The sequence below is a fragment of the Suricata suricatta genome, chromosome 7, assembly GCF_006229205.1.
Source record: "Suricata suricatta isolate VVHF042 chromosome 7, meerkat_22Aug2017_6uvM2_HiC, whole genome shotgun sequence".
In the NCBI taxonomy this organism is placed as follows: Eukaryota; Metazoa; Chordata; class Mammalia; order Carnivora; family Herpestidae; genus Suricata; species Suricata suricatta.
In genome coordinates, this window is record NC_043706.1 from 30,618,937 (window position 1) to 30,640,946 (window position 22,010).

The 22,010-nt window shown below is 38.7% G+C and overlaps 2 protein-coding genes and 1 pseudogene across 7 annotated transcripts in view; 2 read left to right on the forward strand and 1 right to left on the reverse strand.

Moving 5' to 3' along the window:
* LOC115296368 overlaps positions 1–1,458 on the forward strand; it is a 5,357-nt pseudogene extending 3,899 nt beyond the window's left edge.
* Positions 1–22,010, reverse strand: part of LOC115295561 (DLA class II histocompatibility antigen, DR-1 beta chain-like) — a 169,874-nt gene that overhangs the window by 99,117 nt on the left and 48,747 nt on the right. The window lies entirely within an intron of this gene.
* The window catches only part of LOC115295562 (DLA class II histocompatibility antigen, DR-1 beta chain-like), an 81,249-nt gene that overhangs the window by 39,985 nt on the left and 19,254 nt on the right, over positions 1–22,010 (forward strand). The window lies entirely within an intron of this gene.

The following is a 22,010-nucleotide window of genomic DNA, read 5'->3' on the forward strand; positions in this document are numbered from 1 at the left end:
CTGAGAGACTATTGAATACTGAAAACGAACCGAGGGTTGAAGGGGGAGGGGGAGGGGGAGGAGAGGTGGTGGTAATGGAGCGGGGGACTTGTGGGGAAGAGCACTGGGTGTTGTATGGAAACCAATTTGACAATAAACTATTAAAAAAAAAGAAATGGAAACCCTGTCACCACAGGAGTGCCAGGGACTGTATTCCTTCCCAGGAAAGACTGCCTTTTCCACAGGTTCCACTATCTCCCTTTCCTGCCCTCAACTGAGGATGTCTATGACTGCAAGGTGGAGCACTGGAGTTGGGACGAGCCTCTTCTCAAGCGCTGGGGTATGGACTATCCTTCAATCTCCTTTCGTCTATGTTTTTCTCCAAGAGTATCTTAACTCATCTATAACAGTTGCAAGTGTACAATTCTCCCATTATTTGGCTCCCCCTACTTGATGCAGAAGGGAATCTGCATTCCCTTCATGCATCATGCTGTTTTCTTCTTATTTATGTAATTGATAAATATGCATTGATAAAATACTTAATTTGTTTCTAAGTGCTACTCCAGACCATGATCATTACTTCTGTACTGTATTCTATTTTGTTTTCCCCAGAGTTTGATGCCCCAACCCCCCTCCCAGAGACAACAGAGAACGTGGTATGTGCCCTGGGCCTGGTCGTGGGTCTGGTGGGTATCATGTTGGAACCATCTTCATCATCAAAGGCATGCACAAAGTCAATGCTGGGAATGCAGAAGGCCTCTGTGAGTCATCCACAGGTGGGGTTAATGTGGTCAGAGGAAGACATATATAGAATTTTTCAAGGGTAGAAGGATAGGAAACAGCCTTGGGAAAAAAGAATGTTGATGCCTTAAAGAAAATGATGGGAAAGTCAGGGCTCTTGATTTATCCTTGCTAAGATAGAATCAGACCTTGACTTCATCTGGTGTCCCAAAGCTCCAAGGTCCCATATTCCTTTCTGTACATGTGCTCCTAGACCACAACATCAGTCTTGGGAATTATCTCCACTACCTAAGGCCATTGTTTCACATCATATTATTGAATCAAAGTGATCTAGGAAACATTTAGGCACTTCCTGGTTCATATTTCTGGAGGCAGGCTTTCAGTTAAGAAGGATTTCCAGAGTTTGGCTCACTTGGAACTAGGGCAGATTCAGTGCATGAAATGAAATTCTCTTGAAGGTCAATACCTATTCTTGCTTCTCGAATCTGAAACTTGATATTGAAACTTCCAAGAAAAGGTAAGCCGGTGCTCTGCTCATTCATACTCACTTGGAGTGTAGGAGATGCAGTTCACGTTCAAAAGGTTGTATTTACTGGATGGATGTTAGGTAAATATTAAGTGGCTTTTCCAAATCAAATGATTAAGGGAGAAGAGGAAAGATCTGTAAAAGATCTTAAAATATTCATCTTAATCTTTAGTAACCATGTGTGTCTTCCTACAGGCAATGGCATTTCTTAGAGAGAAGAACAATGAAGAAATTTGTGATTTAATTGCTTTATAAGCCCAACAAAACTCCAACTGTTCACCTCACTGAAGACAACTATTCTTCAGCATTATCCAGCCCCTTAGCTATTCTAAGAATAATGATGCCTTCCTGATCTGTCCAGACTCTGACATCTAGTTATTCCCATGTATTGCCCTTCTTGGGTCTGTTTTTCTCCATTTTCTACCATGATTTTATTTTTATTTTTTTAAATTAAAAAAAAATTTTTTTTACCTATTTTTGAGAGACAGAAAGAGACAGTGCGAGCAGGGGAGGGTCAGAGAGAGGGAGACACAGAATCTGAAGACAGGCCTCAGGCTCTGAGCTATCAGCACAGAGCCTGACGCAGGTCTCAAACCCAGGAACCGTGAGATTATCACCTGAGCCAAGTTGGACGCTTAACTGACTGAGTCACCCAGGCAACCTTACCCTCATTTTATCATCACCATGTGATGCCTCGGAAATAGACTCCAGAGGATCCTTTCTCTGCTATAGAACCTTTTGGCTGTTCAACAGAAATCTCTTCTACACTTATTGCTTGGTTTTCTTCTGTGATTGTGATTTTTTTTTTAACATAATAGACTTTTGATGGGTCTGAGTTTTGTGTCCTAACCATTTCTTCACCGAGACTAGGGAATATATATGATTCTTTCTTCCTGAAGTGTGTGAATGTTGAATGTCTGTGATAAGTTCTATAAGTAATCAGAAGTATGTAGGCTCATTAGTACCATGCTTCACTTGTAGCATCTACAAACAATCCAGTCCCCTTATGAAAAACCTTAGTGTAGAGTTCATTAGGAGATCTCCACTTAGCAATGGCTTCAGGATCTGGCCTTTGGTTCTTGAGTCTCCAAGCCAATGACATATCTGGTTCTTTGGTAAAATGAATGCAAAGCCTAAGGTTTAGCCTCAGATAATAAATAAGACTGATGACGGGGAGCAGGTTGGAATGGAGTAGGGAGTGGAAGAGGATGATACATATACTTTACAGAATTTATGTATCAGTAACACCCACTCCAGTTTTAATGAAAAATAGGGTTGGACATTGCAGATCAGTGTTACCCATCTTATTAACATGGTCTTGGATGCCTGTTTCATTACCAGGAGAGTGGTCTGACTTATTCCTGGAACAGTCTTGTATTAGATATGTAACCCTAAATAGAAAAGCAAGGTAAAAAGTGGGAGGTTGGACAGAACATGACATGTAAGTGGATTGAAAAATGTTTGAGGCTCAGTGGGCTATTGCTCCTTTATCTGTGAAACTATTATCAACTGGTTACCAGAGCCTCCCCGAAAGCATACAGATTGATTATCTTAACTGTTTGGTAGAGTGGCAAATAAGGGCAGTTGCAATGATGTCAATTTGGGGTTCCACTTACTGTACATTTTCTATCTGTATATTTACTGAAACCTTGCTTATCTAACCTACCTGATTCCATTCATGAAGATAGTGATGGCAATTTTTACCACACTGACTTATTATTATAAAAATCAAAAGAAAACTGCAAGGAGAGTAATTAGGTACAACAATAATGCTTCCAAAAGTATAAATTCAATCATTTTTCTCAAAATTTCAATTGCCTGATGGTAAAAATCTCAGAAAAGCACAAACCAAAGCAAGATGACTTTGAAAGGTAACAGAATATATCACCCCAAAATATACCACTTAACCATAAGGATCCTTTAGAGCTGATAAGGTGGTTTTGGGTAATAAAAATGCTTTAGATTGCTTGTTGGCTCAAGAAGGAGCCTGTGCCATAGAAATACCTCCTGCTGCTCCTGAATCAACACCTCTAATGTTACAGAAACTCAAATACAGGAAAATAACAAACAAGCTTCTTGGCTAAAACCCATTGCCACCAACTGGGTTAGTACATGGGAGTCCCTACTAAGAGACATACTTCAGTCCCTTTGTATTCTCCTGATAGTCTTCATGAAGCTGTGTTCTCTCAAACATCTTAAAAAACACATGTTTATAGTCACCAGCAGTACATCAGATGGTCTCACTGCACTTGAAGAAGAAGAAATGACATGAATAGTGAGATGGAAACACCTTCCATGAACTTGATCTTAGAACCTATGTGTTTCACAGGGAAACAAGAACAACCTAACACTGATGGTGACTGGAGAGAGACACTAATGCCTGTTTTTCTTTTTTGGTCCATCACTCATATGTGAAAAGATGACCCAAATGGGAGAATTATTGGAGTAATTTTACTAGGAGGCCATTAGATGGAGATGGCTCTAGCAGTTTGGTAACTTACATTAGCAGACTGAAACCTAAGCCAGAATCAATTCCTGTAAGTGCACTCATATCCCAGCAAAATTTACCAATCACCAATGGGGATTTTCCAAGTCAGACTGAATAAGATATAGTGAATCAGGTAATTTTCATGGTTTGCCTCTGCATCTTCTCTATCAAAGCCTTTCTCCAGCTCCTGTCAGAGACCTCTTCATCATTTTCAGTTTTGAATCATGGTGTCAAACACTTGGAAATTATCTTATTCCTCGGTTTATCTTTTAACACCTGATAGCAAGTTTCTGGGGCCTTGGGTGACGTAATTGGGTAAGTATTCGACCTTCGGTTTCCTCTCAGGTTGGGGTCCTCAGAGTCATGAGATGGAGCCCTGTGTGGGGCTACTCCCTGAGCATGACTCCTGCTCCAACCTCCTCCCTCTCCCTCTGCCCTTCCCCGTTCCTGCTAAATCTCTCTCTCTCTCTCTCTCTCTCTCTCTCTCTCTCTCACACACACACACAAAGTTAAAAAAAATGAAAATAGCCAGTTTCTGTACCTAAGGCTTGTAGATTCAAAGCCTCATCTTTAGAAATTTGGTAACAGGCACCAATGTTTCTTTTACATACTCTTACTTATTACTCTAAAATGAATAGATATGCAATAGAGAATACACTAAAACTCAGACACATGTGGAATAAAAAAGAAAACATCTCTCCTCTCATTAAAAAAATCACATTTCGAATACTTTCCTTTTGAAGAGTAGTTTTAAGTTTACAGAAAAATTGGATAGAAAATACAAAGTCCCTAATTTGTATCTTCCCTTCCTGCTCCACTTACAGTTTCTCCCATTAACATGTGTCGTTAATGTGGTACATTGTTACAATTAATGAGACAACATTGATACATTATTATTTACTGATGTCCATAGTTTAGATTAAGATTCACACTTGCTAGTATACAGATCTCTATTTGGCTTTTCAAAAATATCATAGAATTGCAACCCTATAGTAAGAGCTCTTTAGTCTAAGAGAATTCATCCACTTAGCAATATGCAGTTAAGGTTTCAAAGTTGAATAGCTTTTAGAAATTGCTGAATAACACATCATCGTATCCTAGTTCCACAGTTTATCCATTCACCTATCGCAAGACGTCTTGATTGCTTCCAAGTTTCCAGTTGTGAACACATCTGATATAAACATTTCTGTGCCAGCTTTTATATGGACACATGTTTTCAATCATTTGAGTAAACACCCAGGAGTGTGAATGCAGGACTGTGAGGTCACAGCATGCTTAGCTTTGTAAGAAATGACCATAGTTACTTTCAGAACAATTGTAACATTTTGCATGACTATCACCAAGGAATGAGATTCCTTATTGTGCTACATCCTGGCTGGCTAGCATTAGATGTTGTGAGGGTTCTAGATTTTATCCAGAAGGCCACCTTTTAGCAACTTTTTATTTTGGAATAATGATATTTTCCAAGGAAGATCAAAAGGCGGCATTGAAAGACCTTTTATTTAGTTTCCCTAAACGATTATATAGCAAAGAACTACAATATGAAAACTAGGAACCATGTTGGTAAAGTGTGCAAGTCCAGTCACACGCCTCTGTCTCACCCATGTGCACACCTGTGTGACCCGCACCGCAGGCACGCACGGAACTATTCCATTCCCACGGAGACCTCCCTCACGCTGCCCGCTGTATTCACAGCCACTTCCCTTCAGACCACATCACCCCACACCTGATAACCACTAATCTGTGCCCCATCTCTATAATTTGTCATTTCGAGAATGGTAGATGGAATCATTCAGTAGGGGACTAGCTTTTTTCACGAGCACAATGCCCTTGAGAGCCATCCAGGTTGTCGGGTGGAGCCGCCGTTCGCTTGTTTTCGTTGCTGAGAGGGTTCCAGGGTACGGACGCACCACAGTTTAACTGTTCACCTTCTGCAGGGCCTTTTGGAGGTGCCTAGTTTGGGGGTATAGCAAATAGAGCTGCTGTGAACATTGGTGAATGTGAGGTTTCATTTTTCTGACATAAAGGCCATGAAATGTGATTCCTGGGTCAGGAATTTTATGTGTATGTGCAGTTTTTAGGAGACTGTGAAACTGTCCTCCAGAGGGGCTGTACGAGTTCACATCCCCTGTCAGTGCAGGAGACTTCAGTTTCTCCACATTCTGATCACTGGCATTGACTCTATTTCATATTTAAACTATTTTAGTAAGTACAGAGTGATATCTCAGCATGTTCTTAATTTGCATTTTCCTCCTGGCTACTGATGTTGAACATCATTCACTGAGTTTATTTTCCATATCAATATTCTCTCTGATAAATGTCTCTTCATGGCTTTCATCCATTTTGTAATTAGAGCAGGTGTGTGTGTGTGTGTGCGCGTGTGTGTGTGTGCGTGTGTGTGTGTTTCTTTGCCTGTTTATTTATTTTATTGTGGAGTCCTGACAGTTCTTCATAGATTCTAGACACATGGTGTATGTGGTATTTTGGGTGTGCAATTGTTTTCTTTTAGGAGCTAACCTTTTCAGTCTCTCAATAGAATATCTTATAGAATAAAAGTCTTTAATTTTGATAAAGCTGAATTCATTCATGTTTTCCCTTTATGGCTGATGCCTTGATGTCAAGTCTAAGAGCTCTTCACCCAACCCCAAAAATTTTTATTCCCAGCATTTCCTCATGTTTTCCTCTGAAAGTTGTACACATTATTTTTAAATTCATTTCATTGAGTGAAATTTTTTTAAAGTGTGAGAATTGACCTAATTTTTTTTCTTTTCCTTTTCCCCCTTTCCTTCCAATTTTGTTTGTTTTGTTTTGCCTATTGTTTGAAAAAAAATCGATTCTCCATGTACTTACATTGTACCTTTGCCAGAAATGAGTTGGAGGCAGCTGGGTGGCTCAGTCTGTTAAGCATCTGACTCTTGATTTCTGCTCAGATCATGATCTCAGGGTACATGAATTTGAGGCCAGCTTCGTATTCTCTTTTTCTCTCTCTCTCTGCCCCACCCCTACTCATGTTGTCTCTCTCTCTAAATAAATCAATAAACATTAAAAAAGTAAATAATGTAAACTTTAAAAAAATGAGTTAGAGTGGGTCTATTTCAGGATTCTCCACACGATTCCATCAATCTCTGTGCCTGACCTTCCACAGCCTCCGTTACTCCTGATGACCAGAGGTACAGAAAGTCTTCAATTAGTGATCATTCACTTTAGTATTTTTTATCAAATTTAGTTTCACCAATCCTAATTTCATTGTTTTTTAACACATATTTTAGAAGACGTATGTCAACAACTAATGAAAATTTTGCTGAGATCTGGATATTATATCAAACTGGGATATCGATTTGGGAGAACTGACATCTTTACTATGTTCAGTTTTCAGCTGATGAACATGGTGAGTCTCTTCATTTACTTAGATCTTTGATTTCTCTCATCAGCATTACTGTTAGGAGTCCTGTACATGTTCTCTTAGAGTTCTACCTCAGTGTTTCTGTTCTTTTCTTTTTCTGAGTCATTGTAAATCGTGTTGTATTTTTAAGTTTTGTTTTTCATCTTCATGGCTGTATGTAAATATACAATTGATTTCTTTCTATTGATCTTGAATCCTGTCACCCTGATGAATTCCCTTATTAGTTCTGATGGGGTTTTTTTTTTTGTGTTAGGAAAAACACTTCCTTGGGTGTGGGGACCAGCCCACGCACCCCAGTCGAACGGTCCCTGAGTAGGTGGTTGGTGTCGGCGAACTATCTATAGGAAAGAAGACAGACAACATGAATGGTGGTAAAACCACACTTTACTAAGAAAGTCAGTGTCTTTTATGCCAATAGGGGATTACACATTTTTTTTCTTTAATTAAGTTTATGGTCCTTGAAAAAGTAAAAACATGCTCTGGGAAGGATAATTTTTTTTTATCACAGAAGAGAGAACAGATGTGAGAACGGAAGTAAAAAAACAGGAATGAGGGAGTCTGTCTCTCAAAGAATTTTCTTTTCTTCAAGGTCCTTTAGCAGCTATGTCTGGGCAGGACGCTTATCATTCAAGGGGTTAATTTTAGACAGAGGATTGTGTTTGCCCCAACAGCAGGCAATGAGCTGGGAACAGAAATAATGTAAGGGAAAGCAGGTGCCACTAACTGACCCAAGTTGATTCAAAACTTAAAGGTATATGCCTTTTTGCTTTTGCAAAGCAACAAGAAAAATCATAGGTTAAACAGAAGCCACATATGCAGCCCAGGAGGCCAAATGTCGCTTCACAGTCTTTCAACTTGTTCTGCAACTTCCCAAATAGTTCTCCTGCACCCCGGAGGCAATGCCATCAATGGTCACTTATATAAACTCTCCTGTGCCCGGGAGGCAGTGCCATCAATGGTCACTCTGTGGGAGGTTTTTTGGCCTGCTGGGCCCCAAAACTTGGGATTTTTTTTGGAGACTATCATATTAATTGAGTATAAAGATAATTTCATTTCTCCCTTTGTGATGTGCCTGTCTTCTGAACACCTCCCATTCTTCCTGTTGATGAAAGAGAGGCCCCCCAAACCTAAGTACCATGAGATAACTGAACACAGATAATATTGATAGTAGTTTACTACATATACACACATCCTGAGGGAGAAGGGCACTGCGTTCCATGTAGGGACACACGAAGGTTGCATTCAGGAACAGGGTGAGAGGCAGGTTTTGCAGTAAAAAGTAGATGAGGTTCCCCCTGCTTCCCACAGGAGGATGCTTGTGTTTGAATAGTTCCATGGGCAGGCAGGGAACTGAAGCCTTTAGAGTAAGGATCAGGTGGAGAGCAGCTTTTCAGGCTGCTAAGTACCTGGTAGAAGTCCTTCCTTCTGGGCTGGGGAAAGATACCTGGTACAGGCAGGGCCACTCATGGTTATGCTTTTTGTAGCCCTTTTTGAGGCTTTGCAACAATACTCAGTGTTTTCTGTCTTGTTGATGGCAAGGACTGCAGGAGCATTCAAATGAAGGGTTTGAGAGAAATTGCACTTTGGCAAATGCTCCAGGCGATTAAATGCTCCTCAAGTTGTAAATGGAAATCCTCAGTGAAGGAAGTCAGAAAAAGATTTTAAGAGGATTTTACCAGGGTGATTTTAAATGACCAAATGAGGACCCTTTAAACTACTTAGTCTACTTGCACATCCAAGTTAAGAAAGCTGCTCATTAAACAACCTAGGTGAAATAGTCACAAAATTGAGCTCAAAGATCTCAACTCCTTTGTACTTCCTATTACTCTGCTGTCTTCTTATCCTTTAAATGAGATGCCAAGGATGAAAGAGTTAAAATAAACATCCTCTTTCTCCTCACTGTGCCAAAGCAATGACAGTCAAAAGCTGTCAGACTGGAAGCTGATTTTCAGAGCCTGGTGGAATTTCTTTAAGGCCTTCTTTCTCAATTTCAGATTAGAACTGTGTATGCAGAAGGGAAGAAGCAAATTCAAGGGAAAATGGTCAGATAGATAGAGATCAAACTATGATGGCTTTTAAGTTGCAATCCAACAGCTTGATGGTTTGGATGCAACTGGCCTTACTTTGCAAATATTTGCAAAATATGAAATACAACCCACAAAGAATTAAAAGTCTTTCAAATTCTCTGGGAACTCTTATCTAGACCATTCTCTGCTCCTAGGGTTGAAGGAAAGAAAAGAGGTGGCAGGTGGGGGTGTGAGGGTTGTGAAGTGCTCTTTAAAATTCAAATGTCTAGAAAAGTGCCCTTGCTCTACATCTAGCCCACACATTCCTTAATTTTTTCTAAATATTTTATTAATGATTTTTATTTACTTTTTAGAGAGAGAGAGACAGCATGAGCCAGGGAGGGGCAGAGAGAGAGGGAGATACAGAATACGAACACAGGCTCCAGGCTCCAAGCTGTCAGCACAGAGCCCAACGTGGAGCTCCTACCCACCAACCATGAGATCATGACCTGAGCCGAAATCGGACGCTTAACCAACTTAGTCATCCAGGTGCCCCAGATTCCTTAATCTTAATTTTACATCTGTGTACTTATATGTATATTATAAATATGAGATATTGTTCTATCTACAGATGGTATTGTTAGAATTAATTTGTGAATAGCTTAGTTCAATTAGTTTAAAGACAAGATTCTCTAAGAATTAGGCATCCTAAAAAAAGATAGAAAGATAGACACCTACCCAAATATTTCTCAAGTTAACATGCTCTAGAATAATATTCAATGTATTTTTCTTTCTTTTTTTTTAGTTTATTATCAAGTTGGTTTCCATAAAACACCCAGCGCTCATCCCCACAAGTGCCCTCCTCCATGCCCATCACCCCCTTCACCTGACCCCCTCCCACTTCAGCCATCAGTTTGTTCTCAGTATTCAAGATTCTCTCATGATTTGCATCACACCCTCTCCCAGACTATGTTTCCCCCTTACTCCTTCCCCATGGTTGTCTGTTAAGTTTCTCCTGTTATACTTATGAGTGAAAACATATGCTATCCGTCCTTCTCTACCTGATTTATTTCACTAGCATGAGACCCTTGAGTTCCATCCACATTGCTACAAATAGCCAGATTTTATTCTTTCTCATTGCCATGTGGTATTCCATTGGATGTATAAACCACATCTCCTTGATCCATTAATCAGTTGATGGACATTTAGGCTCTTTCCATGATTTGGCTATTGTTGACTGTGCTGCTATGAACATTGGGGTACATGTGCCCCTATGCATCAGCACTTCTGTATCCCTTGGGTAAATCCCTAGCAGGGCTATTGCTAGGTCATAGGTGTGTTCTATTGATAGTTTTTTTAGGAATCTCCACACTGTTGTCCAGCGCGGCTGTACCAGTTTACATTCCCACCAACAGTGTAGGAGGGTGCCCGTTTCTCCACATCCTTGCCAGCATCTATAGTCTCCTGATTTGTTCATTTTAGCCACTCTGACTGGTGTGAGGTGGTATCTCAGTGTGGTTTTGATTTGTGTTTCCCTGATGATGAGTGATGTTGAGCATCATTTCATGTGCCTGTAAGCTATCTGGATGTCCTCTTTGGAGAAGTGTCTGTTTCTGTCTTCTGCCCATTTCTTCACTGTGTTATTTGTTTACTGGGTATGGAGTTTGGTGAGTGCCTTATAGATTTTGGATACTAGCCCTTTATCCCACATGTCATTTGTAACTATCATTTTCCATTCCATCGGTTGCCTATTAGTTTTATTGATTGTTTCCTTTGCCATGCAGAAGTTATTATCTTGATGAGGTCCCAATAGTTCATTTTTGTTCTTGATTCCCTTGCCTTTGGGGATGTGTTGAGTAGGAAATTGCTGTGGTTGAGGTCAAGGACGATGTGTTCTGCTTTTTCTCCTAGGATTTTGATGGTTTCCTCTCTCATTCTGCTCCTTCATCCATTTTGAGTTTATTTTTGTGAATGGTGTAAGAAAGTGGTCTAGTTTCATTTTCTTTCTTTCTTTTTTCTTTTTTTCTTTTTCTTTCTTTTTTTTTTTTTTTTGCATGTGTTGCTGATCAGTTCTCCCAACACCCTCTGATAAACAGGCTGTCTTTTTTCCATTGGATACTCTTTCCTGCTTTGTCAATGATTAACTGGCCATACATTTGTAGGTCCCATTCTGGGTTCTCTATTCTATTCCATTGTTCTGTGTCTGTTTTTGTGCCAATACCGTACTGTCTTGATGACAGTATTGTAGTAGAGGATGAAGTCTGGGATTATGATACCTCCTGTTTTGGTTTTCTTCTTCAATATTACTTTGGCTATTCAGGGTCTTTTGTGGTTCCACACGAATTGTAGGATAGTTTGTTCTAGCTTTGAGAAGAATGTGGCTGCAATTTGATTGGAATTCCATTGAATGTGCAGATTGCTTTGGGTGATAATGACATTTTAACAATATTTATTCTTCTAATCCATGAGCATGGGAATGTTTTTCCATTTCTTTGTGTCTTCTTCAATGTCTTTCACAAGTTTTTATAGTTTTTATCACATAGATCTTTTACATCTTTGGTTAGGTTTATTCCTAGGTATTTTATGCATTTTTGTGCAATTGTGAATGGTAACTGTTTTTTATTTCTCTTTTTGTTGCTTCATTATTGGTGTATAAAAATGCAACCTATTTCTTTACATAGATTTTGTATCCTGCGACTTTGCTGAGTTCATGGATAACTTCTAGTAGGCTTCTGGTGGAGTCTATTGGGTTTTCCATGTAGAGTATCATGTTATCCGTGAAAAGCAAAAGTTTGACTTCATTTTAGCCAATTCTGATGCTTTTTATTTCCTTTTGTTGTCTGACTGCTGATGCTAGGACTTCCAGCACTGTTAAACAACAGTGGTGAGAATGGACATCCCTGTCGTGTCCCTGATCTCAGGAAGAAAGCTCTAAGTTTTCCCCCATTGAGGATGATATTAGCTGTGGACTTCGCATAAATGGCTTTTATGATGTTTAAGTAAGTCCCTTCTATTCTGACTTTCTCAAAGGTCTTTGTGAAGAAAGGATGCTGTATTTTGTCAAATGTTTTTCTGCATCTATTGACAGGATCATATGGTTTTTTTAATTTTCTTTTGTTAATGTGATGTATCACATTAATGGATTTGTGAATACTGAACCAGCCCTATATCCCAGGATTGAATCCCACTTGATCATGATGCATTATTCTTTTTATATGATGTTGAATTTGATTTTCTAGTATCTTGTTGAGTATTTTTGCATCTGTATTCATTAAAGATATTGGATTGTAATTCTCTTTTTTTTGCTGGGTCACTGGTTTTGGAATCAAAGTGATGCTGGCTTTGTAGAATGAGTTCAGAAGTTTTCTTTCTATTTGTATTTTTTGGAATAACTTGAGAAGGATAGGTATTCACTCTGCTTTAAATGTCTGGTAGAATTTCCCAGGAAAGCCATCTGGCTCTGGGCTTTTATTTGTTGAGAGATTTTTGATAACTGATTAGATTTCTTCACTGGTTATGGGTCTGTTGATTTTCTATCTCTTCCCGTTTGAATTTTGGTAGAGCATGTGTATTTAGGAATTTGGCCGTTTCTTCAAGTTAGTCCACTTTGTTGGCATATAATTATTCATAGTGTTCCCTGATAATTGCTTGTATTTCGAGGGATTGGTTGTAATAGCTCCGTTTTCATTCATGATTTTGTCTATTTGGGTGTTTTCTCTTTTCTTTCTGAGGAGCCAGGCTGGAAGTTTATCAATTTTGTTTCTTTCTTCAAGAAACCAACTCTTGTTTTTATTGATCTGTTCAACTGGTTTTTTTTTTTTTTGATTGATTCTATGTTGTTTATTTCTGCCCTGATCTTTATTATTTCTGTTCTTCTGCTGGGTTTGGGGTGCTCTTGCTGCTCCCTATCTATTTTCTTTAGATTCTCTGTTAGATTTTGAATTTGTGCTTCTTCTAGTTTTTTGAAATAGGCCTGGATTGCAGTATACTTTCCTCTTAGGACTGCCTTTGCTGCATCCCAGAGAGTTTGGATTGTTGTATTTTCATTTTCATTTGTTTCCATATACTGTTTAATTTCTTCTCTAATTGTCTGATTGGCCCAATTGTTCTTTAGTAGGGTGGTCTTTAACCTCCAAGTTTTTGGAGGTTTTCCATACTTTTTCCTGTGGTTGATTTCAAGTTCCATTACTTTGTGGTCTGAAATTGTACATGGTATGATCTCAATTATTTTATATTTATTGAGGGCTTTTTTATAACCCAGTATGTGATCTATCTTGGAGAATGTACCATGTGCACTGGAGAAGAAAGTGAATTCCTTAGCCTCATGGTGGAGTTTAAATATATCTGTCAAATCCATCTTGTCCAATGTGTCGTTCTGGTCCATTGTTTCTTTTAGGATTTTCTGTATAGTTAATCTATTTATTGATGTAAGTGGAGTATTGAAATCCCACGCAATTAACACATTCTTACTGTAAGACCCTCCTCCAGTCAAGCTGACCCTAATGAGAAAATACTAACCATTGTTTCACTCTCCAACCCTTTTCTGGCTGAACAATTAAGGGTTGGAAAATTGAGCTCTGGAAGTCTTAAGATGTAACCCATAAGTTATAACTTAAAGCTGAACTTGTTTTCTAAGATACTGTTGCTAGATCCCACTCTTTAACCACAAAGTTCTCACTTCTGTGCATCTGCCTTGCCTCCTCTTTGGACCTATGATAGGTCACTTCAAATTTCTCCTAAGACAAAGAGGTTTGTGTGCAAAAATACGATTGACAACTATAGAATGCTGTAAACTATGATTGATTACTTATTTTGTCATGCCAAAGCCCTTAAAAACCCTGAGCTCCTGCTCAGCAGTGCTGTCTCCTGAGGACTTGCCAACACTCAGGAGGGGCCGTTCGGCCAAAGTAAAATAAAACCCATTTACCATCTCCATTTGTGTTGTGGGTTTCACTCTCATGACTCGCTTCAGGGGGGGAAGGTCTAACATTATCAATAAAATTGTTTCTGTTTGTGATTAACTTTTTTATGTATTTGGGTGTTCCCAAATTTGGCACATAGATGTTTATAATTGTTAGCTCTCTCTGATGAAGAGACGTTGTAATTATTATACAATGCCCTTCTTCATCTTTTGTTACTGCCTTTACTTTAAAGTCCAGTGTGTCTGATATAAGTATGCCTACTCTGGCTTTCTTTTGACTTCCAGTTGCATGATAGATATTTCTCCATTCCCTTACTTTCAATACGAAGGTGTATTCAGGTCTAAAATGAGTCTCTTGTAGACAGAAAATAGATGGATTTTGCTGTTTATCTATTCCGCTACCCTATATTGTTTGGTTGGAGCATTTAGTATATTTACATTCAGTGTTATTATTGAAAAATATGGGCTTAGAGTCATTGTGTTCTCTGTAGGGTTCATGCTTGTAGTGATGCCTCAGGTACCTTGTATTCCTTGCAACATTTCCCTCATAGATTCCCTCTTAGGATTTCTTGTAGGGCTGGCTTAGTGGTGATGAATTCTTTCAATTTTTGTTTGTTTAGAAAACCTTTATCTCTCCTTCTATTCTGAATGACAGGCTTGCTAGATAAAGGATTCTTGGCTGCATATTTTTTCTGTTCATCACATTGAAGATTTCCTGCCATTCCTTTCTGGCCTGCCAAGTTTCAGTTGATAGGTTTGTAACAACTCTGATAGCTTTCTCTTTGTATGTTACATCCCTTTTATCCCTAGTTGCCCTCACAATTCTTTCTTTATCCTTATATTTTGCCAGTTTCACTCTCATATGTCATGCCGAAGGTTGATTCAAGTTACGTCTGAGGGGAGTTCTCTGTGCCTCTTGGATTTCAATGGCTGTTTCCTTCCCCAGATTGGGGAAGTTCTCAGCTATAATTCGATCAAGTACCCCTTCAGGACTTTTTTCTCGTTCTTAGTCTATGAAATGGATATTGTTTCATTTGATTGTATCATTCAGTTCTCGAATTCTCCTTTCGTGCTCCTGGGCCAATTTCTCTCTCTTTTTCTCAGCTTCCTCTTTTTCTATAATGTGTCTTCCAATTCACCTATTCTCCTCTCTGCCTCTTCTTCAGTCTGTGCAGTGGCAGCTTCCATATTATTTGCACCTCATTTATTGTATTTTTTTAATTCATCACAACCATTCTTAACATCTCTAGTCTTTGTGTATTAACAGCTTCTCTGATGTCTTCCATGCTTTTTTCAAGCCCAGCGATTAATTTTATGACAATTATTCTAAGTTCTTGCTCAGTTATGTTGTTTATATCTGTTTTGAGCAATTCAATACCTGTGACTTCCTCTTGGAATTTCTTTAGAGGAGAGTTCTTCTGTTTCATCATTTTGGTTAGCTTTCTGTCTGTTGTCAGATTTAAAAGCTTGTTATGCACTCTGCACCTGTGAGTATTGCTATATTAAAGGAGGCTCATTGACTATCCAGGGCTTGTCCATTCGGGAAGTGTTCTTTCAGTGGTGTCTCTTGATTGCTCTTGTTGTGCCTTTGGTTATTTTATTTCCCTACTCAGTGATATCTGGGGCTCTCCAGCATGTACTTTGGTTTGTTTCTTGAGATAGTCCTGAAAAGGAAAACAGACAGACAAACACACAGAGAAAAAAAGCACACAAATGCACAGACAAATGAAAAAAACAAGCACACCAAGAGAGGAGAAGAAAAGAAAGAGAAGAAGGGGGGTGGGGGGGAACAAAAACTAAAAAAGACAAAGGACATGCGGAAAGTCTAGAAGCATAAAACCAGAAATCCCAGCTACAAATAAAGAGCAGGGTGGAGGCAATGCTGATGGAAGAGCATATACAAAGAGAGAAGTGACAAGGGTGGGGAGGAAGTGAAATTTAACACTGACCAGGCAGAGAGATTAAAAGGCTCTGGTCTGTTTAAAAAAAAAAGAAATGTGGTTTAGCCTAGGCTGGTCTTGTCTCCACTGCGGGTCACAAGGACCACTCTCTGAGGCCCCACCTTGGTGGTTGCGGGAAGAAGAATAGCGGTGTCTCAGTCCATTCTCGGTCCAAGCATTGCAACCCACTCTTTTAGGTCTGATTTCCTTGTGTTGTGGGTGGGCCAAGTTATATTTCCCTAGCCTCACCCCATTTCCAGATCCTAGTCCAGGTACTTTAAGGATACCAGCCAAAATATACTCCCACAGGCCAGGTGGACTCTTAGCTGCGGATCAAGTAAGGGGAGTAGGGGAGCAGTTTTACCTGGTGCTACCCAGCATTGGGGCACCCAGCCCAAGGGAAGCACCACAGCTAGAGATAAAGGATCTCTCTCCACATGCCCTGTGCTTCCAGATGGCATGATAGGATTCCTCTGGTCCCAGGCTGAGGTTTTTCTCTTCTCCAGAAAACAGCTCTGTGAGTGTTTTCAGCATCTCTTTCTCTTCCCCTGTCACACCACGACTTTTCGTGGAGGGGGCTCCCTCTCCTCCAAGCCCCCATGTCCAGGCCCGTTTTTATTTCTTCCCCAGCTCACACTCAGGCACCTAGGAGGCTGTCTTCTTAGTGGACTCTGTCTCTTTTCCTCCCAGACTCTTGTGGATCAGAGTATTGTGGCTTCAGTCCTACTTATTTTGAGAGATGGAGGTGGGCAAAAAGCGCAGAGCTCCTTACTTCTCCACCATTTTGCCTCACTCCCTTGATATTGAATATTAAAGCTAATTTAAGGCTATTGGTTTAATTGAAGTAGACATGTCTTCACAGCTATCAGCATTACATTTAAAATATTTGTTCTGCCCAGATTTACTTAAGTCAAATAAATTGATATGTATCTGTTACAAAATGTTTTTTTTTTAAATATAGTTTGGACGAAAGACTAACTTTGATATCTTATAAAGGTTTTGTGCGTAATCTATGCAATATTGTCAAGGACAAGTAAACTAAATTAATGTAAAATTACTTTTACAATATAGGCAAACCTTCCAAAATTCTAGTTAATCTAAAACACTGAGGTTTGCTAGGTTAAATGATAAATGGGGTTGGGGCGTGTGTGTGGCTCATTCGGTTAACCAGCTGACTTCAGCTCAGGTCATGATCTCACAGTCCGTGTGTTTGAGCCCCGCAACGGACTCTGTGCTGACAGCTCAGAACCTGGAGCCTGTATTGGATTCTGTGTTTTCTTCTCTCTCTGCCCCTCCTCCACTCAAACTGTCTCTCTCTGTCTCAAAAATAAACAAAAGTAAAAAAAATTTTAATGATAAAGTGGGTTAAATTTATTGGGTATATTATTCTTTTCCAAATAAGGTAAAATATTGAAACAATTATTAAACATAGGTCTATCTTCTTTTGTCTTTTTCCAGAGAAGATAAAGATAAATTAAGGTCTATTAGTAAAAATATTTTATACTTTATTGGAAGATTGTACTATAAAGAAGCACATGTTTCTAGAAACTGTGAAATACACTAATAAATCTGTCAATGTAAAAAAATTTTGATATCACAGACCATTTACAGTTGCTTACTACTTAGTGTGCACAATTAAGGTTTCTAAGCAGTAAGAATTCTAAAGGAAATAATTATATAACTAGAAATCACAAGGAAAGCATCTGTATACAAAGACAATAAGATATATGGTCTTGGGAAGAAAATTATCAGAGATAGAGATGCATTTGTTGAGGGAAAAGAAAGTAATTTTGTTCTAAAACAGCACTGGTTGTTTAGAGAGAAGAAATGTTTTTAATAATTTGTTAAAAGTTTGCAGAAGGTTGAGGAAAAGTAATCTTTGGAAAATAATTTTATCAATGGTCAGGACAAAGATTGGAATAAATTAGATTTTTTTTTCTTTTAAGTGAATTTGTCCCGAGAGAAAGAATACATGTGCACACACAAGGGGCAAAAAGAGAGAGAATCCCAAGAAAAGCAGGCTCTACACTGTCAGCACAGAGCCAGACATGGGGATGGATCCCATAGACCAGGAGATCATGACCTGAGCTGAAACCAACAGTGGGACACTTAACTCCTTGCCACCCAGGAGCCCCTGGAATAAATAAATTGTAATAAGGGCAGTACAATAGAATAGAGATAGAAATTTAGTTTCTTTTTCTGTTAAATTAGTAACATTTTTTTGAATTGTTGGTCTGTTCTTGATACCAAATTGTAAATAAAGGTTTTTCTTATCCGCCTGGGAAACCAGTTTCTATGTTTGTCTTGATCAGTCTTCAGTTACTTCCGAAAGTTAAATCTACTTAATATGAAATGAGCTGTTTTGGTAACAACTTTTTAACCTTCTGTTTTTGCTTTAAACTCTCTTATTGTCACTTTAGCTAAATAGATCATTAAGCATTAAGTTTTGTCATGACCCCTGATTCTGTGTAGGTACGTGCTTTAAAACCTTCTGATATTTTTGACAAACTTTCCAAAAATTCACATTCTAAATGGAAACTCTTTGGCTAAGTAGGTTTATTGATTTGGTATATTAATTTACATGGGAAGCACTGTGAGCTACGTGATGATAAACTTTTTTGGGTTATATCACATGGGTGAATGCTCTAACTGTCCTGGAAATTATATGAAATTCCTGAAGTTTTAATATGTTCTAGCATAATGTCATCACTTGCCATTCTAATAACTGCAGTGCTGTGTGTCACAGAAGTAGGCAGATTTCTGTGTCACCTTCATTATAATTAACTTTCATCAGATCCTGGACCAGGCATTTTTGAGACCTTTGTCATTCACGGTTATTGTTTTATTCTGGTGCTCTTGCAAATGTGTTTCATCTTCGAGGAGATTCATGGAAAGGACTTGTGATAAATAGAGGTTTCTCATATCTTTCAGATCAAAACAATAGCTGAGTAAAGGTATCCAGAAATAAGGAAAAAATGCGTCCAACAGAACTAGAATTAGGATCATGAACTGACAGGAATAAGGAAAATGATTACAATTTTTATGACTCTTGTTTAAAAAGTATCTGATTATCTATCATGTTTCCTTTTTCAAATTTAAGGAAACTTTTTCTCTTCAGTTATCTATGACACACAAAATATGATAAAACATTCCTTTATAAACAAACATCTTTTTCTCCCTACCTGATTTCTCCAACAATATGTTGCATGTATGTGGCCACAAAACTTAATGTGGTACAAAACAAGATCTATCAGTAAATAAATTTTAAAGGCGCTTGGTAGCTCAATTGATTAGGTGTCAGACTCATGGTTTCGGTTCAGGTCATGATCTCACGGTTTGTTAGTTGGAGCCCTACATCAGGCTCCATGCTGACAGAGAGGGCTTGCTTGGGATTCTCTCTCTGCCCCTCCTCCGCCTGCTGTGTGTGTGTGTGTGTGTGTGTGTGTGTGTGTGTGTGTGTGTGTGTAACGTAACTATGATTGAGCTCCATGTCAGAGATTATCTTATTAGGTGAATCCCATTTCTCATTAATACAGTATATGAGCTTTGATTCCAGTTTAAATATCTAGAAGTGGGTGAGAAAAGCAAAAGAAAAGCACCTTACTTCTCATCTATGTTCCTGTTTGTGATCGTATTTTTCCTTCAGCTGAATAACATGTTTAGTGTTATATTTTTAACTTAAAAATTAACAGTCAAAAAAAAATTAACAGTCATGGAGCGCCTGGGTGGCTCAGTCAGTTAAGCATCCAACTTTGGCTCAGGTCATGATCTCATGGTTTGTGGGTTCGGGCCCTGTGCAGGTCTGTGCTGACAGCTCAGTGCCTAGAACCTGTTTCGGATTCTGTGTCTCCCTCTCTCTCTGACCCTTCCCTGCTCGTGTTGTCTCTCTCTCTCTCTCAAAAATAAATAAAACATTTAAAAGATTTTGAAAAATGAACAATCATTGAATTAAACTGTATAGTCTATTATCATAGTTAGTAAAACCAACTCAATCTCATTTTAGTTCAAATAGGAGGTGATTCATTAAGAAAGAAGTGTTAAACAATAAAGAATAAAAGACATCAAGACATTGGTTATGACATAAAATACAGACAGCAGAACTCTCTAAAATTTAAAAGATAAGAAAGCACTAGGATTTTAAAAATTAAGTCATATATTCTCTGTAATGTAAACCAATGATATTCTCTTATTTTAAGAAAGAAAAAATAGGAATGACACCTAAAGCATAAAGTAAAGGAATACAGAAACCATAAAAAATCAAGTACCCAAACTGTAAATGTGACAATGATAATTTATGTTAAAAGGTACAATATTGCTACACAATATTACTAAATAGTGTACTAGTCATGAAAACTAATAGTTTAAACAAAATTCTGCAAAAATATATATTAAAAACTGTCACAAATTTGGAAACACTTGGTTCAGGTATTATGGCTTACTTTTGATTCTTCACTGAAATTTTACATATGTTCACAGGTTTCTGCAACAAACAAATGTTAGGTTGCCGGGAGCCAAAGAAAGAGTTAAAGAACTCTGGTGGAAAAGTTAAAACAGTATTGACTAACTCTGGTGGAATGTTACAGCTAAATAAGCAGCAAGCAGGTTGTAAATAGCTGTTAGTTCCTGAAGAGTTGTAAATACCTGTTGGTCCCAGGAAGATTACCATCTGTCAACATTTGTTAACAGGTCCCTGGTACTGTGTGCCTTCCCCCACATTCTTTCCCCCTTTCCCACTTTTTTTCTTTCCCCTGGTTGTGTATATAAACAACCCCCTTTTGAATAAACGTTGGAGCTTGATCAGATCTCTGTCTTGCTCCCATTCTTTGTGTCTCTTGTCCCATCCATTCACCCGTTCCCTCCTCCAAGGTTCCCTGTTGAAGGACCCTGCAGGCCGGGGCATTAGGTCAAATGTTAATATTTTCTTTTGAAAAAATTATACATCTCTATAATAAGACAAAAAAACAGAAAAAACAAAGTTTATGAATGGCCTGATTGTAGCGGCACCTGGGTGGCTCAGTCCGTTAAACATCCAATTTGGCTCAGGTCATGATCTCAGGGCTTATGGGTGCAAGCCCCACATTAAGCTCTATGATGACAGCTTGGACTCTGGAGCCTGCTTCAGTACTGAGTCTTCTCTCTCTACCCCTCGCCTACTCGCACTCCCTCTCTCTCTCTCTTTCTCTCTCCCTCTGAAAAATAAATAAACATTAAAAAAGAATATCATGATTGTAAATAACTTAAATGTAAGTTATAATATACAGTAGTACAATATCTATGAAATGTTTTCTTTTAATGTTTTATTTATTTTTGAGAGATAGACAGAGTGCCTGCAGGGAGGAGCAGAGAAAGAGGGAAACACAGAATCCAAAGCAGGCTCCAGGCTCCAAACTGTCAGCAGAGAGCTTGAGATGGGGCTTGAACTTACGAACAGTGAGATCATGATTTGAGCTGAATTCGGACACCTAACAGAAAGAGACACCCAGGCACCACTCTATGACATGTTTTCTATGGGCAGAGAAACAAATTTCTCCCCAAGATTTCATAAAATACAGTATGAAACATATATAAACCAGAATAAAAACCTTAATACATTATAAAACAGAATTTTCTACATGTTCTCTGAACAGGATTTTATTTTTATTTTTTATTTTTTATTTTTATTTTATTTTTTAAATAGTTTATTGTCAAATTGGTTTTCATACAACACCCAGTGCTCTTCCCCACAAGTGCCCTCCACCATCACCACCACCTCTTTCCCCCCTCTCCCCTTCCCCTTCAACTCTCAGTTCATTTTCAGTATTCAATAGTTTCTCAAGTTTTGCGTCCCTCTCTCTCCCCAACTCTCTTTCCCTCTTCCCCTCCCCATGGTCCTCCATTAGGGTTCCCCTGTTCTCCTGTTAGACCTATGAGTGCAAACATATGGTATCTGTCCTTCTCTGCCTGACTTATTTCGCTTAGCATGACACCCTCGAGGTCCATCCACTTTGCTAAAAATGGCCAGATTTC